At 36.0% G+C, this 14828-nt stretch overlaps 1 pseudogene; it reads right to left on the bottom strand.

Annotated features, from left to right (window-relative positions):
• Window positions 1–5527: 5527 nt before the first annotated feature.
• Window positions 5528–9789, bottom strand: LOC115966842 (annotated as a pseudogene).
• Between the last annotated feature and the right edge of the window lie 5039 nt (window positions 9790–14828).

The following is a 14828-nucleotide window of genomic DNA, read 5'->3' as shown; positions in this document are numbered from 1 at the left end:
CCATTTCTACTGCTATTGTTGCTAACACCGAGAGTATCCAACCAATGGCTCTCATCTCCGCAAAGTCTAAGTCTTCTGGATCTACTATTACCATTTCCACAATTGACCTTTAAAACATTCATCTGGTATGTCTCTTTCCTCTTGGCTTATGGATTCTGCTTGTTGCAATCACATGACACCTCACCCATCCTTATTTTCTCAACTTGAACCTACACCACACTATGAGAGACCGCACCCCTGACCCCCTTTTATAGGATGTTGGGCCAAACGCACGTGAATGGGTGAAGTCGTGTTATTGCCTCTCAAAATGGAGGTTTGATTAGTTATATTTTCTCCTTTAGATTAAGGGGTTTACAATGAAGTCGCTACTTATTTAATTATTGGAAAAATAAGAAAACCATAATTGAAAATTTTCTCATTTTATTAATTTGAAATTGAATTTACATTGATCATAGGAAAATTACATGGCTTTGGTCCTAGATACAATCTAAGATAAAGTACATGACTTTGTTTCCTAGTTATAATTTAGAAATTGAAAATTACATAGATAAGCATTTGATTTACTAACCCTTGATCTAAGCTCGGAAGTTATGTTAGAAGGTGGGAAGGTGTTAGGCACCCACCCTATCCGGTGAAACCGATCTTCTAGATTATGATGACCAACATTCATATCACATCATCCAATATGTTATCAATCAATTTGCATGTTGAATTTTAAGTGTGTGCATTTGATAAACCCTAATTCAATTTATTAAGCATTTCATTTGGATTGAAAAATAAATTCTAGTGAATGTATGTGGATGGTGATATCCTAGATTCAAGGATTTGAAAAAATTATTAAACAAACATATTTTCATATTTTTGATATGGATTTAAGATCAAGACTAGTGTTTATGCATGAACATTTGATAAATAATTAAGAATATGTGAAGAACACATAAGAACATTTAAAAACATTCAAACATATTCAAGAGAATTTAAATCGTTACTATCATGCTTTAATCCTACATTCTCATCATGGTAACACAAAAACAAGTTAGGGAAAGAGATTATACCTTTATGCAAGATCCATATGGTGGAGAAGGAAACTCTTGATAGAGGTCCTAAGGGTGGAAGAAAAGAAGAGCTAGGAGAGGGAAAGTGAGTCTCACTCAATACCTTGAGTCTCAAGAAAATCAAGATATGACAAGATTACTCAACTTCACTAAAACTCAAGAGAAGAGAAGAGAGGGGGGCTTTTTTGTGTCTTGGAATGAAGGAGAGGGTGGTTTATATAGTAGTAATTGAGAAAATATGAATGAAAGACCATTTAATGAGAGTTGACAAAGAATCATGAATCTAGACCTCATTTTAGCCTTTGGGAAAATCTGGTGTATTAAATAGAAAGATTGGTGGGAGTGAGGAGTAAGGCAAAATTCGGTTTTCCCGTAGCTGCTATAATAGTCTGTAAAGTCAATTTCAAAAAATCATATCTGACTCAATTCTAATCGGAATTTTCTCGTTCTTGTGCTCAAATTGAAACCCCGGATGTCTAGTTTCTGGGAAAATTAACCTCATTCACAGATTCAAAAAATTCTGAGAGATATGGATGAAATGGTGAGCAGAGGTCATTTGTTAGAAAATGGTTTCAACACAATTAACATTAATAGGTCCCAAATTAGCTCCTAATTAACATTAAATGGCTCCAATCACTCCCATTTCAAACTTAATTGGTTCTAAATTTACTCTAATTAAAAGATAATTGCACAAATTATTCATTGAATAATTAATGTTTAACTATCTAGTTAATTAGGTATGTGCAACCCTACCATAAAATATAGTTCTAACCAATCAAATTATGACACATCATCAATCTCAAATTGATTATACTTATAACCAATTGAAATCAATTATTCATAATCACATATAGTCGGACTTAATTTGTGATGATGCATCTTAGCCATTAAAACCTGATTTGATGATAACTTTCAGTCTGGTGGTCTGATTCGGGCTTATGACTAGTCAATTTGATTGTTACAACATCAAAATCATTTTGGTGAAATGAGAGTAAGGATCTAATGACCAGAATCAAGATGCATATTTCCAAGGTGAAATTACCATTTTACCCTTCATGTGAGGTTAAATGCAGGTTGCAAAATAGGGTGTCAACACACAGCCTCTTAATATTCGCATGGCTAATGGTTTCACATTGTTTGGTCATAATATAGGTTCTATCTCGACCTCCAACCTCTCAATTCCTGGGGTCTTTAATGTTCCTAACCTCTCTTACAATTTATTTTCTATGGGACAATTAGTTGAGTTGGATTATCGCATAACCTTTGATTATTCTGAGTGTATTATGCAAGATCTGAGGGCGGGATAGGAACTTGGGATTGGTCCCCGAGTTGGGCGTATGTTTCTCGTGGACAACCTTCGTCTTCCACTTGTTGCTCTTATTTTTGTTGCTGCTGCAGTTTCCTCTATTCATTCCCTTGCACTTTAGCATGCCCGACTTGGTCACTCATCTTCCTCTCAAGTACAACACTTGGCTTCTAGAGGTTTGTTAGGTTTAGTGTCCATAGAAAACTTTCATGTCAGTTAGGAAAACAACTAGCTTTGTATTTCAACACTAGTGAATTAATGTCTACTGAGATCTAATTCATTCTGATATTTAGGGGTCTTCCTCTATCTCTAGTATCAGTGGATCTCGATATTTTGTTGTCTTTGTTGATAATTATTCTCGCTATAGTTGGATTTTTGATATGAAACATCGTTCACAATTATTGCAAGTATATTCTAATTTTGCAAAAATGATTGAAACTCAATTTTTCAAACGTATCAAAATTTTTCGATCTAATAATGATCTTGAATACACTCAATATGTTTTCCAAGTTATTTTGCATTCCTATAGCACTATTCATCAACTAACTTGTCCAGGTACCTCTCAGTAAAATGGTAGAACCAAAAGAAAATTTCGTCATATTCTTAACACTGTTCGTGCTCTCCTTCTCTCTGCCAAAGTTTCTGCTCCTTTTTGGGGTGAATCTGCTCTTCATGCTGTTCATGCTATTAATCGCATTCCCAGTCCTGTTATCCAAAATCAAACTCCTTATGAACACCTTTTTGGGTCACATCCAGACTATCACTATCTTCGCTCCTTTGGTTCTGCTTGTTTCGTTCTTCTTCAGCCACGTGAGCATGACAAACTTAAGCTTCGGTCTAGACTTCGTTGTTTTTTTGGCTATGGTAAAACTCAAAAGGGGTATCGGTGTTATGATCCTGTCTCTCATCGTCTTCGTATCTCTTGCAATGTTGTCTTTTGGGAACATCGCACTTTTGTCGAGCTCTCTCACTTTCGTGCCTCCCTATCTACCTCTTATATCTTAGATCTTTTTCCAGATGAGCCATATATTCCTTCTATAGTTACTCATGATCCTCCTATAGACTTTTTTGTCCAACCATCTAATATTTTTTATGCCTCTCCTCAATTACCCTTTAATGAATAGGTGGAAGATAAGCCACCCAACCTTAAACTTGGGTCCCCTACTCTTGTTTCGCTTGAAGATCTTGCACAAGATATTCCACCTCGTCACTTAACGCGGCTAAGATCTATTCTTGCACATTTACTTGATTATCATTATTATACTGCCTTGCTACACTGCACGAGCCTCACACCTATCGTGAAGTCTCCATTGACTCTTTATGGCAGATTGCAATGAAAAAGGAACTTGATGCATTATCTAGAAACCATACTTAGGATTTGGTGACTCTCTCCCATGGGAAATCTGTGGTTGGTTGTAAGTGAGTCTACAAGATCAAGACTCACTCTGATGGGTCTATTGAGCGATATAAAACTCGTCTTGTTGCAAAACATTTTACACAGAAGTATGGGATTGATTATGAAGAGACCTTTACTTTGATTGCTCATATCTCATCTGTTCATGCCCTCTTAACTGTTGCTGTTGCCAGTAAATGGAACATTTTTTCAAATGGATGTCAAAAATACCTTCCTTAATGGGGATTTAAGTGAAGAAGTTTATATGCAACCTCCTCTTGGTTTCTTTATTGAATCAAACAAGGTTTGCACCTTTAACGTGCTCTTAATGGCCTTAAACAAGCTCCAAGAGCTTTGTTTGTGAAGTTCAGCTCCACTATCTTTCGCTTGGGTTACACTGTCAGTCCTTGTGATTCTACCTTATTTCTTCGTCGCACTGACAAAGGCACCATTTTGCTTCTCCTATATGTGGATGATATGATTATAACTGGTGATGAGCATAGTAGCATTCAAGAACTCAAAAATTTTCTCAGTCAGTAGTTTGAGATGAAAGATCTTAGACATCTCAACTACTTCTTAGGTCTTGAAATTATTCATTCCATAGATGGTCTTTATATTACTCAAGCCAAGTATACTTCTGAACTTTTGTCTTGAGCTGGACTCACTAATAGCAAGATTGTTGATACTCCAATTGAACTTAAAGCGCATCTGACTCCCTCGGGGGGGGGGGGGGAAATCATTGTCTAATCCCTCTTTTTACAGATGATTGGTTGGCAACTTAGTTTATCTCACTATCACTCATCTAGACATTTCCCATGTTATTCACCAGGTGAGCCAGTATTTGTCTGCTCCATGATCAACTCACTATGTTGCTGTTCTGCACATTCTTCGATACCTGAAGGGTACTTTCTTCCATGGCCTTTTCTACTCTGCTTAATCTTTTCTTGTTCTCTATGCATTCTCTGATGCTAATTAGGCAGGAGATTTTACTAATCGTAAGTCCACCATTGGTTATTGATTTCTTCTTGGTTCTTCTCTAATTTCTTGGCGAAGTAAGAAACAAACCCTTATGGCCCGCTTCAGTACTAAAGTAGAATATCGTGCCCTTGCTGATACCACATTTGAGCTCATTTGGCTACGATGGCTTCTTAAGGACTTAGGTGTGTTCACATCTTCTGCTACTCTTCTTTATTGCGATAATCAGAGTGCCATTTATATTACTCATAATGATGTCTTCCATGAACGGACTAAACACATTAAGATCGATTGTCATTTTATCCCTTATTATCTTGTCCATGGTTGATGTGAACTCCGTCAAGAATAACGAGACCCAACAACGAAAGGGAACCCAAGATCGTTCTATGGACAGATTCAAATGGGAGACCTCGACCCGTTGTTTATGACAAACAAGAACCTCGGTATAAGGAAGACGCCACAAACGGTGGTGGAAACTCCGTTTGATAAGTCAAGATGAATGCCACGGGAATTCCCGATAAGTTCGAGTAGTTCTTCAAAGAACCAAAGAGAATAAACCTCACAAGTTTTATCAATAATATCTGAAAAACGTTTATAGACTTAGACGACTATTTAAGAGCTCCTTAAAACTTGACAGATAAGAAAATATATTCTAAAATAACTCCTAATTGATACCTAACCATATTAGAAATAAAGTTTAACCTAAAAATTATTAAATGCACCTAAAAACAAGGAAATAAATCAACTAAACCTAGAATAACGTTTTTTACATAGACCCAAAATATTTCATGCCAATTCTTAGCCTTGACCGTATCCTTGTAAAACTTGAATCAAGTTGACGATTTTTTGTTGCCCACGTGGATCATGCTCAATGGGCCTCCACGAATTTGCTTGAGCCCATAACTCTTGGATGAGTCCGTTAAGTACATCCTTGAACTTCTTTGCTTGTGCTCTCGTAACCGGCCCAATTGGTACTTGAACGAGATCCTTCGAAGCGGTGCCTTGATCTCTATCATTCCCCTCCTCTTGAAAAGGATTTTCCCTCAAATCATCACCTACATAAAAAGGACTCAAATCAGTAACATTAAAAGTGGCACTTACATCGTACTTACCAGGTAAATGTAGCTTGTAAGCATTGTCATTAATATGCTCGAGGACTTGAAAGGGACCATCTCCTCTTGGGGGCAATTTGGAACATCTTTTCGTCGGGAATCTTTCTTTTCTCATATGCAGCCAAACCCAATCTCCAAGTTCAAAAACCAGTTTGCGACGTCCCTTGTTGGCTTGTGTGGCATATTGCTCCGTTCTTCGCTCAATGTTAAGTCTTGCTTTCTCATGAATCTGCTTTACAAAGTCAGCTTTCTTTTTACCATCTAAATTAACGTGCTTCGTCAAAGGTAAAGGAGATAAATCCAATGGAGTTAAAGGATTAAAACCATACACAATTTCAAATGGCGAAAATTTGGTAGCAGAATGAACAGCTCTATTATATACAAACTCAACATGTGATAAACATTCTTCCCATGTTTTGATATTCTTTCTAATGATTGCCCTTAATAGAGTAGACAAAGTCCTATTTACTATTTTAGTTTGACCATCAGTTTGTGGATGACAAGTAGTGGAAAATAATAGCTTAGTACCTAGCTTACGCCACAAAATCTTCCGAAAATAGCTCAAGAACTTAGCATCTCTATCCGAAACAATTGTCCTAGGCATGCCATGTAATCTCACAATCTCTCTAAAGAACAAATCAACAACATGTGAAGCATCATCCGTTTTGTGACATGGAATAAAATGTGTCATTTTAGAAAATCTATCCATGACCATAAAAATTGAATCTCTTCCACGTTTAGTCCTAGGAAATCTTAACACAAAATCCATTGAAATATCAATCCAAGGCTCACTAGGAATTGGTAAAAGAGTATACAAACCGTTGGGCTGCACTTTGGATTTAGCTTGCCTACATGTGACATATCTACCGCAAATCCGTTCGACATCTCGTTTCATGTGAGGCCAATAGAAGTGTTCTTGCAAAATAGCTAAAGTCTTTGCAACTCCAAAATGTCTCATTAATCCCCCACCATGTGATTCCTACACTAATAACTCCCTTATAGAACAATTAGGCACGCATAGCTTATTTTCTCGAAATAGGAATCCATCAAGCTTAAAGAACTTACCAGAGGCAATTTTCTCACAAGCTCGATATTCCTCACAAAATTCGTGGTCTTCAGCATATAATTTTTTAATGTGTTCAAAACCAACCGATTTTGCATCAAGTGTGGAAAGTAAGGCATACCTGCAAGAAAGTGCGTCAGCGACTACATTCTCCTTACCTTGCTTGTACCAAATGACGTATGGAAACGTCTCTATGAACTCCACCCATCGCGCATGCCTTTTGTTTAGCTTGTGTTGGCCCTTTAAGTGTTTCAAGGACTCATGATCAGTGTGAATCACGAACTCCTTAGGCCATAGGTAGTGCTGCCACGTCTCTAAAACCCGAACCAATGCATACAACTCCTTATCATAAGTTGGGTAGTTTAAGGCTGCCCCACTGAGTTTCTCGCTGAAGTAAGAAATTGGTCGTCCTTCTTGCATAAGAACGGCTCCTATACCAATACCTGAAGTATCACATTCAATTTCAAACGTTTTAGAAAAGTTGGGCAAAGACAACAAAGGTGCGTTAGTCAGCTTCTCTTTGATTAATTGAAATGCCTTCTCTTGTTCTTCTCCCCACCGAAATCCAACGTTCTTCTTGATCACTTCGATAAGCGGTGCGGCTAAGCTACTGAAGTCCTTCACGAACCGTCGGTAGAAACTAGCAAGTCCATGAAAACTACGAACATTACCTACGCTTGTGGGACTCGGCCAATCTTGGATTGCACGTACCTTCTCTTCATCAACCTATATACCTTGTGCACTAACAACAAATCCCAAAAATACAAGCTTATCGGTGAAAAAAGTGTACTTCTTTAAATTAGCAAACAACCTTTCTTTCCTTAGCACATCTAAAACGGATTTCAAATGTACTACGTGATCGTCTATGTTTTTGCTATAAATGAGTATATCATCAAAATAGATAACAACAAATCTGTCTATAAATGCACGCAAAATATGGTTCATAAGTCTCATAAAGGTGTTTGGAGCATTAGTCAAACCAAAAGGCATAACTAACCATTCATACAAACCATATTTTGTTTTAAAGGCGGTTTTCCATTCATCTCCTTCTTTTATCCTAATTTGATGATAACCACTTTTTAAATCAATCTTAGAAAATATGCAAAAACCATGCAGCTCATCTAACGTATCATCTAAGCGTGGGATACGATGACGATACTTTACCGTTATGTTGATGGCTTGGCAATCAACGCACATTCTCCATATCCCATCCTTTTTAGGTACAAGTAAGACCGGAACTACACATGGGCTCATGCTCTCCCTCACATGCCCTTTCTCCAACAATTCACTTACCTGCCATTAAAGCTCCTTTGTCTCCTTGGGATTGCTCCTATAAGCTGGTCGGTTTGGAATGGTTGCACCGGGAACAAAATCAATTTGATGTTCAATTCCTCGGATTGGAGGTAACCCATGTGGTGTTTCCTCGGGGAAGACATCCTCGTACTCCTGCAAAAGAGAAATAATAGAACTAGGCAAAGCAAGGTCAAGTTCCTTAGTGTTTAAAAGTGCCTCTTTGTACAAAAGTATAATCATCGGCTTATTTGAAAACATTGCTCGCTTGATCTCACTCACTTTTGCGTAGAAATTCTTTTGTTTTCTCTATGATTTTTTCTTAAGGGCCGAACTTTGATTTTCTTTTTCTCCCTCATTTTTCTCAGCCTCTCTCTGATTTTCACTCTTTTTCTTTTGCTCACTCTTTTTCTTTTGATCACTCTCCTTTTGTAATCTTACTTGATCCTTGTATACTTGCTGCGGTGTCAATGGTACAAGAGTGATTGATCGTTGATTAAGTACAAAAGAGTACTTGTTCGTAAAGCCATCATGCTTCACTTGCCTATCGAACTGCCATGGACGCCCTAGCAATAAGTGTCCCGCTTGCATCGGTATTACATCACACAACACTTCATTTTCGTATTTATCGATTCGAAATGCAACTAACACTTGCTTGTTCACCCTGATCTCACCACTATCATTTAGCCATTGCAACTTGTACGGTCTAGGGTGCTTTACCATGGGCAATCCCAATTTCTCCACCATAATTGTGCTTGCAACATTAGTACAATTGCCACCATCAATAATCACACTACATACCTTGTCTTTAACGTAGCACCTAGTTTCAAAGATGTTCTCCCGCTGTATTTCATCAACTCCTTTTGCTTGTAAGCTCAATGCTCTCCTCGCTACCAATGTCAATGCACCAGGGGCTAAATACTCCTCCTCAGAAATATCCTCTAATGGCGGCATGTCGTCGGTGTCAGAATCTTCATCATCGGTCACAATTTCACCATTGGCTTGCAACACCATGACTTGCTTGTTTGGACATTGACTTGCTATGTGGCCCCTGCCTTGACATCTAAAACATTTGATATCACGATTCCTAGAGGTAGAGGTAGAGGTTTTACCTTGAGGAACGTGGCTAGTGGTCGAGGACTTAGGCTCGAGTTTGGGCGTTTGTGACTTGTCCAGCGGCTTAGCATGACTCGATTTCCAAGAGGTAGAACTAGAGTTATGGCCTGCACGTGTCCCATTCCCTCTCTTGAGTTGTTGTTCCACTTTGATAGCCATATGCATCATATCTTCCAATTCCACATAATGCTGCATCTCTACCTTATCATGGATCTCCCGGTTTAAGCCAAGCAAACATCTAGCCATTGTAGCCTCCCGATCCTCCTCTACATTAGCGCGGATCATAGCAATCTCCATCTCCTTGTATTAGTCCTCTACGCTTCGACTCCCTTGTCTAAGACCTTGTAACTTTTTGTACAACTCTCGGTAGTAGTAACTTGGAATGAATCGCTTTCTCATCACTACTTTCATCTCCTCCCATGTGTCTATTGGGTGTTCTCTATTCCGCCTCCTGTTTATCACAAGCTGATCCCACCAAGTAATAGCATATTTAGAAAATTCAATCACGGCTAATTTTACCTTCTTTGTCTCGGAGTAATTGTGGAAATCAAACACGAACTCCATCTTCTTCTCCCACTCAAGATATGTCTCAAGATCAGACCTACCTTGAAAGGACGGAATCTTCATCTTAATACCACCCAAGTTGTTGTCTTCGCGATTCCTAACTTCTCTAAATCTTCCTCCAGGTCTCCTATTGCTAACAATAGAATCCCGATCTTCTTCTTCATCAAAACCAGACCCATAACGCTCTTCATCCTCCTCCCTCGGTGGAACTCTTTCCCTTCTACGTAAATTACGACCATTTTGTGGTTGCTCCTCACGTCTATTCTCCATTTGATCTATCCGTTCGTGAACCTGCGCCATCTCCATCTTCATCACACGCCTCATCTCACTCATCATTGCCTCCAAAAACATTTTCGGATCAACCAATTTTGTATCATCTTCGGCAATGTTCTTACCACTATCGTGAGACATGATTGCTGCAAAACAAAGGTTAGAAGAAAGAAAGAAAGAAAGAAAAAAAAAAAAAAGAACCTCACGAATCACTCCCTTACGTGTTTACACTCAAGAATGTGGGTCACTCTCCACTCGTGTTCCACTCAAAATAATATGGCTTTTACCCTCTGATGTTCTCACCACTCTTGCCTTTTTCCACTCGATAATTCTCTTTCAGTTCTTTTGAAACTAAACAAACAACTCAAAATTTCCAGCAACAATTCACCAAGAACTAATCAAGGAATCTCAGATTTGAACGTAAGGAATATGGAAATTTTCAGATTAGAATTAGAAGGAATATGGCAGTTTTGGAATTTTGGAAGCACAGAAGAGTGAATTTTTTTTTTTTTTTTTTTGTTCAGACTCCTTTCTGTCTTCTTCTTCGAGTCTCTCTCTTCTTCTTCTTCTTCTTCTTTTTTATTTTTATTTTTTTTATTATTTTTTTTTATTATTTTTTTTTTTAATGATCAGCAACTAGCTTTTGAGAATAATGAAATAAGATTTCGAAATAACTAAGAGATGTGAGACCAGACCAATAGTTTAGACATCAACAAGACAAACAAAGATTGAACAGATAGGGTAAAGGAAATTCAGCTAAGAAGAGATAAATATGTTAAAGGATAGGCAAACCTGAACTAGAAACCTTGCTCTGATACCAAATGATGTGAATCCTGTCAAGAATAACGAGACCCAACAACGAAAGGGAACCTAAGATCGTTCTATGGACAGATTCAAATGGGAGACCTCAACCCGTTATTTATGACAAACAAGAACCTCGGTAAGAAAGACGCCACAAACGGTGGTGGAAACTCCGTTTGATAAGTTGAGATAAACGCCACGGGAATTCCCGATAAGTTCGAGTAGTTCTTCAAAGAACCAAAGAGAATAAACCTCACAAATTTTATTAATAATATCTGAAAAACGTTTACAGACTTAGACGACTATTTAAGGGCTCCTTAAAACTTGACAGACAAGAAAATATATTCTAAAATAACTCCTAATTGATACCTAACCATATTAGGAATAAAGTTTGACCTAAAAAGCATTAAATGCACCTAAAAACAAAGAAATAAATCACCTAAACCTAGAATAACGTTTTTTACATAGACCCAAAATATTTCATGTCAATTCTTAGCCTTGACCGGATCTTTGTAGAACTTGAATCAAGTTGACGATTTTTTGTTGCCCACGTGGATCATGCTCAATGGGCCTCCACGAATTTGCTTGAGCCCATAACTCTTGGATGAGTCCGTTAAGTACATCCTTGAATTTCTTTGCTTGTGCTCTCGTAACCGGCCCAATTGGTACTTGAACGAGATCCTTCGAAGCGGTGCCTTGATCTCCATCAATGGTGCTCTTAAGATGTTCTCAATCTCCTCTAAAGATCAACTTGCAGATATCTTCACCAAGTCACATCCTAAGAGACGCCTTCGTGCTTTGGTTGACAACCTCAAGTTGGCCTCACACCCACCTTGAGTTTGAGGGGGGTTGTTAATGTGTAATAGGACTATGGGCTTTAGGCCTACCTTGTTTACTTGTATAACACACATACTTGTACTATACACTTTACCTCTTATATAAAGGCACTCATGTATTTTATTCTCTAAGAAATACAATACATTCATTCAGTATTTCTAACATCTATATTGTAAAATTTGGAAATCTTAGACAATGAACTCCAAGTTATTTGACATCTCTTAATGTCTCTAATGAAAACATTCATGATTCGAATCATCCTCTCCCCCTATTGAAATGTATATATACCAAAAAAAAAAAAAAAAATGGGAACCTTAGTTATTTACTTTGAATATTTCTCATAAATTTTCTTATTAGCAATGTCATCTCTAAATATCTTAAAGCCATATGAATTGCTCATGATTTTTACAATGATATTCTTTGAGTACTAATTATTACACATTAGTGTGTACAGAGTATGTGCGCCACGTCAGTTGAAATCGTGTCTTAAAGACACGATTTCAGTTAAATTGTGAAATCGTGCTTTAGAAATGTAATTTTCAAGTTTGTGTACACAAATGTGTATGGAACTAGTCATGTTATGTATTTAACAAACATTAACGATTCGATAGATTGTATTAAATTTTCATCTAGAACATTATATTAGAAAGTCAAGTGGGTCTCAGTCTAGCCCATGCAAAGCCCAGACCAAAACTGAACCTCCACCTTCAGACTCAAAGCACTTGCCAACAGTGCAGATGTGATGGTAGACTGGTAGTAGCTAGCATGTATTATTTGCATGGCCTTCAAAGGATCTGTAACTTCTTACTACATTGTCATACTGGGACATTTATGCAGACATTATACTAGCTTAGTGTGATAATTGATAATGCTACATATATTGGACTAGGGTTGCTTTGGTGTTTACTTTTCATTATTTTCAAAACCATCCTATTTAATTTGAATTGATTTCCCAAAAGAACAAATTAAGGACCCAAAAAAATATTTTAACGAAAAACTAAAAAAATCTCTTAAATATATATTTTAATCACAAACCACACAATTTATCGATAATCATACTGTGAATATATATATATATATATTTAATAAAGCTATAACCATATTAACACAGTGTAGGAGGAAACTAGTCTACTCTATTGTTATTATGTTATTGTTGTTGTCATTGTTTTTACTTTTCTTCTAGATAAGCTAGTTTTGAAGTTATATATTTATTTATCAAAATAACTTTACCTATTATTATTGTATTTAAATTCTACATCAGAAAACCGTGAAGTTAGAAGAAACCCTTTTGTTTTTTCTTCTAAGAAAAATAGAACTTTAATGTGATATAGATATATAAAACATTATCTATTTTTTTCCTTGCTCGGAAGCCTCAAACTTGGTTCTCCACCGCGTATGTGTATATCTTCGTAAAGACTAATTAAACAGCCTGAACATAGCTGGGTTCTATTATTAATCAGCCACTTGGCTGCAGTGTAGGGATGAGATTGACTGGCCTGCAGTGACTATTACCGTCTACTAATGCAGATTTGTGACTAATCATGATTTGGGTATTTTGTTTTTAGCTTTTTTTTTTTTTTTTTAATGGGTTGTACACTTGACTTGGAATTGCTAATGAAATGCATCTTCAATCCCTAAAAGCTACTGTTATTACTTTTTTTCCCCAATAGATTCAATAGGATTTCAAATCTAGTGTTCGTTCCATAAAATTTATTCTTTATCATCCAACTAAGATATTAATTAATTTTTTATGTAGGCAATGTTTGAATCCTAGATATTTTATTTAAGCACAAGAAACTTTACGTTAAGCTAATTAAAATCCACTATTATTGTTATTAAACTAAGCTAATATTTATTTTTGTATTAAGTATTAAAAAAAAAGCGATCAATCAGCAGATCGGCTGGTGCTGTAGATCATAAAAGCTGCCGTTGTTTATGATTTTAAAGATGCACCCAATTATGGGTAATTATTGAGTACTCTCGAAATACTATAAATGCGTATTCCTCATTCGCACATAATTGTATATTCCACTAATTAAATTTATGGTTGGACTCATAATTCATGTGAGAATGAGAAGTACACATTATTTCTGGTACTGTCAAAATATTTAATAATTTTCCCTCAATTATGGCGGACTTTTTGGTTGACATTTAATTCAATATCTATATCTTTATGGTTTATGTTTGAATAACAAATAAACTAACATTTTTTGGACCAATCAAATTTAATGACGTCTTTTTTATTGGATTTGAAACATCTTTACATCTTTGCATTCTCACATAATTGTAGATTCCACTAATTAAATTTAGTGTTGGATTCATAATTCATGTGAGAATGAGAAGTACACATTATTTCTGGTACTCTCAAAATATTTAATAATTTTCCCTCAATTATGGCGGACTTTTTGGTTGACATTTAATTCAATATCTATATCTTCATGGTTTATGTTTGAATAACAAATAAACTAACATTTTTTGGACCAATCAAATTTAATGACTTCTTTTTTATTGGATTTGAAACATCTTTACATCTTTGCATGCTTGGAAGTCGTCTCAAGAAAGGGGGAAAAAAAAGAGGCTTGCTTGGAACGATAAATAGAATGGAAATAAGCAATCTTCATGCGGACAAGATTTTTAAGAGACATTTCATTTATTCTATGTTTGAAAATTTTGAGAACGAATGAAATGGTTGGAAGAAAATTTATATTTCATTTCATTTCATTTTCTTTTAAGCCTTCCTCTCAAAAGTGAGAGAAACACTCATTCTTTTAATAAAATAGAGGTGAAATCTAGATTTTTTAAGCATATGAATCTCATATAATCTTTTTTTTTTTTTTTTCATGTCATTACTTTATATATATATATATATATATATATGAACTTCCAAAAAATTAAGAGAAAATATATTTATTTATTTATTTCAATTTCATTTCATTATTTTATCATCCATCAATTCCATTTTATTATTCTATAATAATAAATCTAGAATACAATATATATATATATATATTTTTTAATAATTAATGACATGATTTATTGTGATTAT

The sequence above is a fragment of the Quercus lobata genome, chromosome 11 (assembly GCF_001633185.2).
Source record: "Quercus lobata isolate SW786 chromosome 11, ValleyOak3.0 Primary Assembly, whole genome shotgun sequence".
Taxonomy (NCBI): Eukaryota; Viridiplantae; Streptophyta; class Magnoliopsida; order Fagales; family Fagaceae; genus Quercus; species Quercus lobata.
This window is presented reverse-complemented; position numbering and strand designations above follow the sequence as displayed.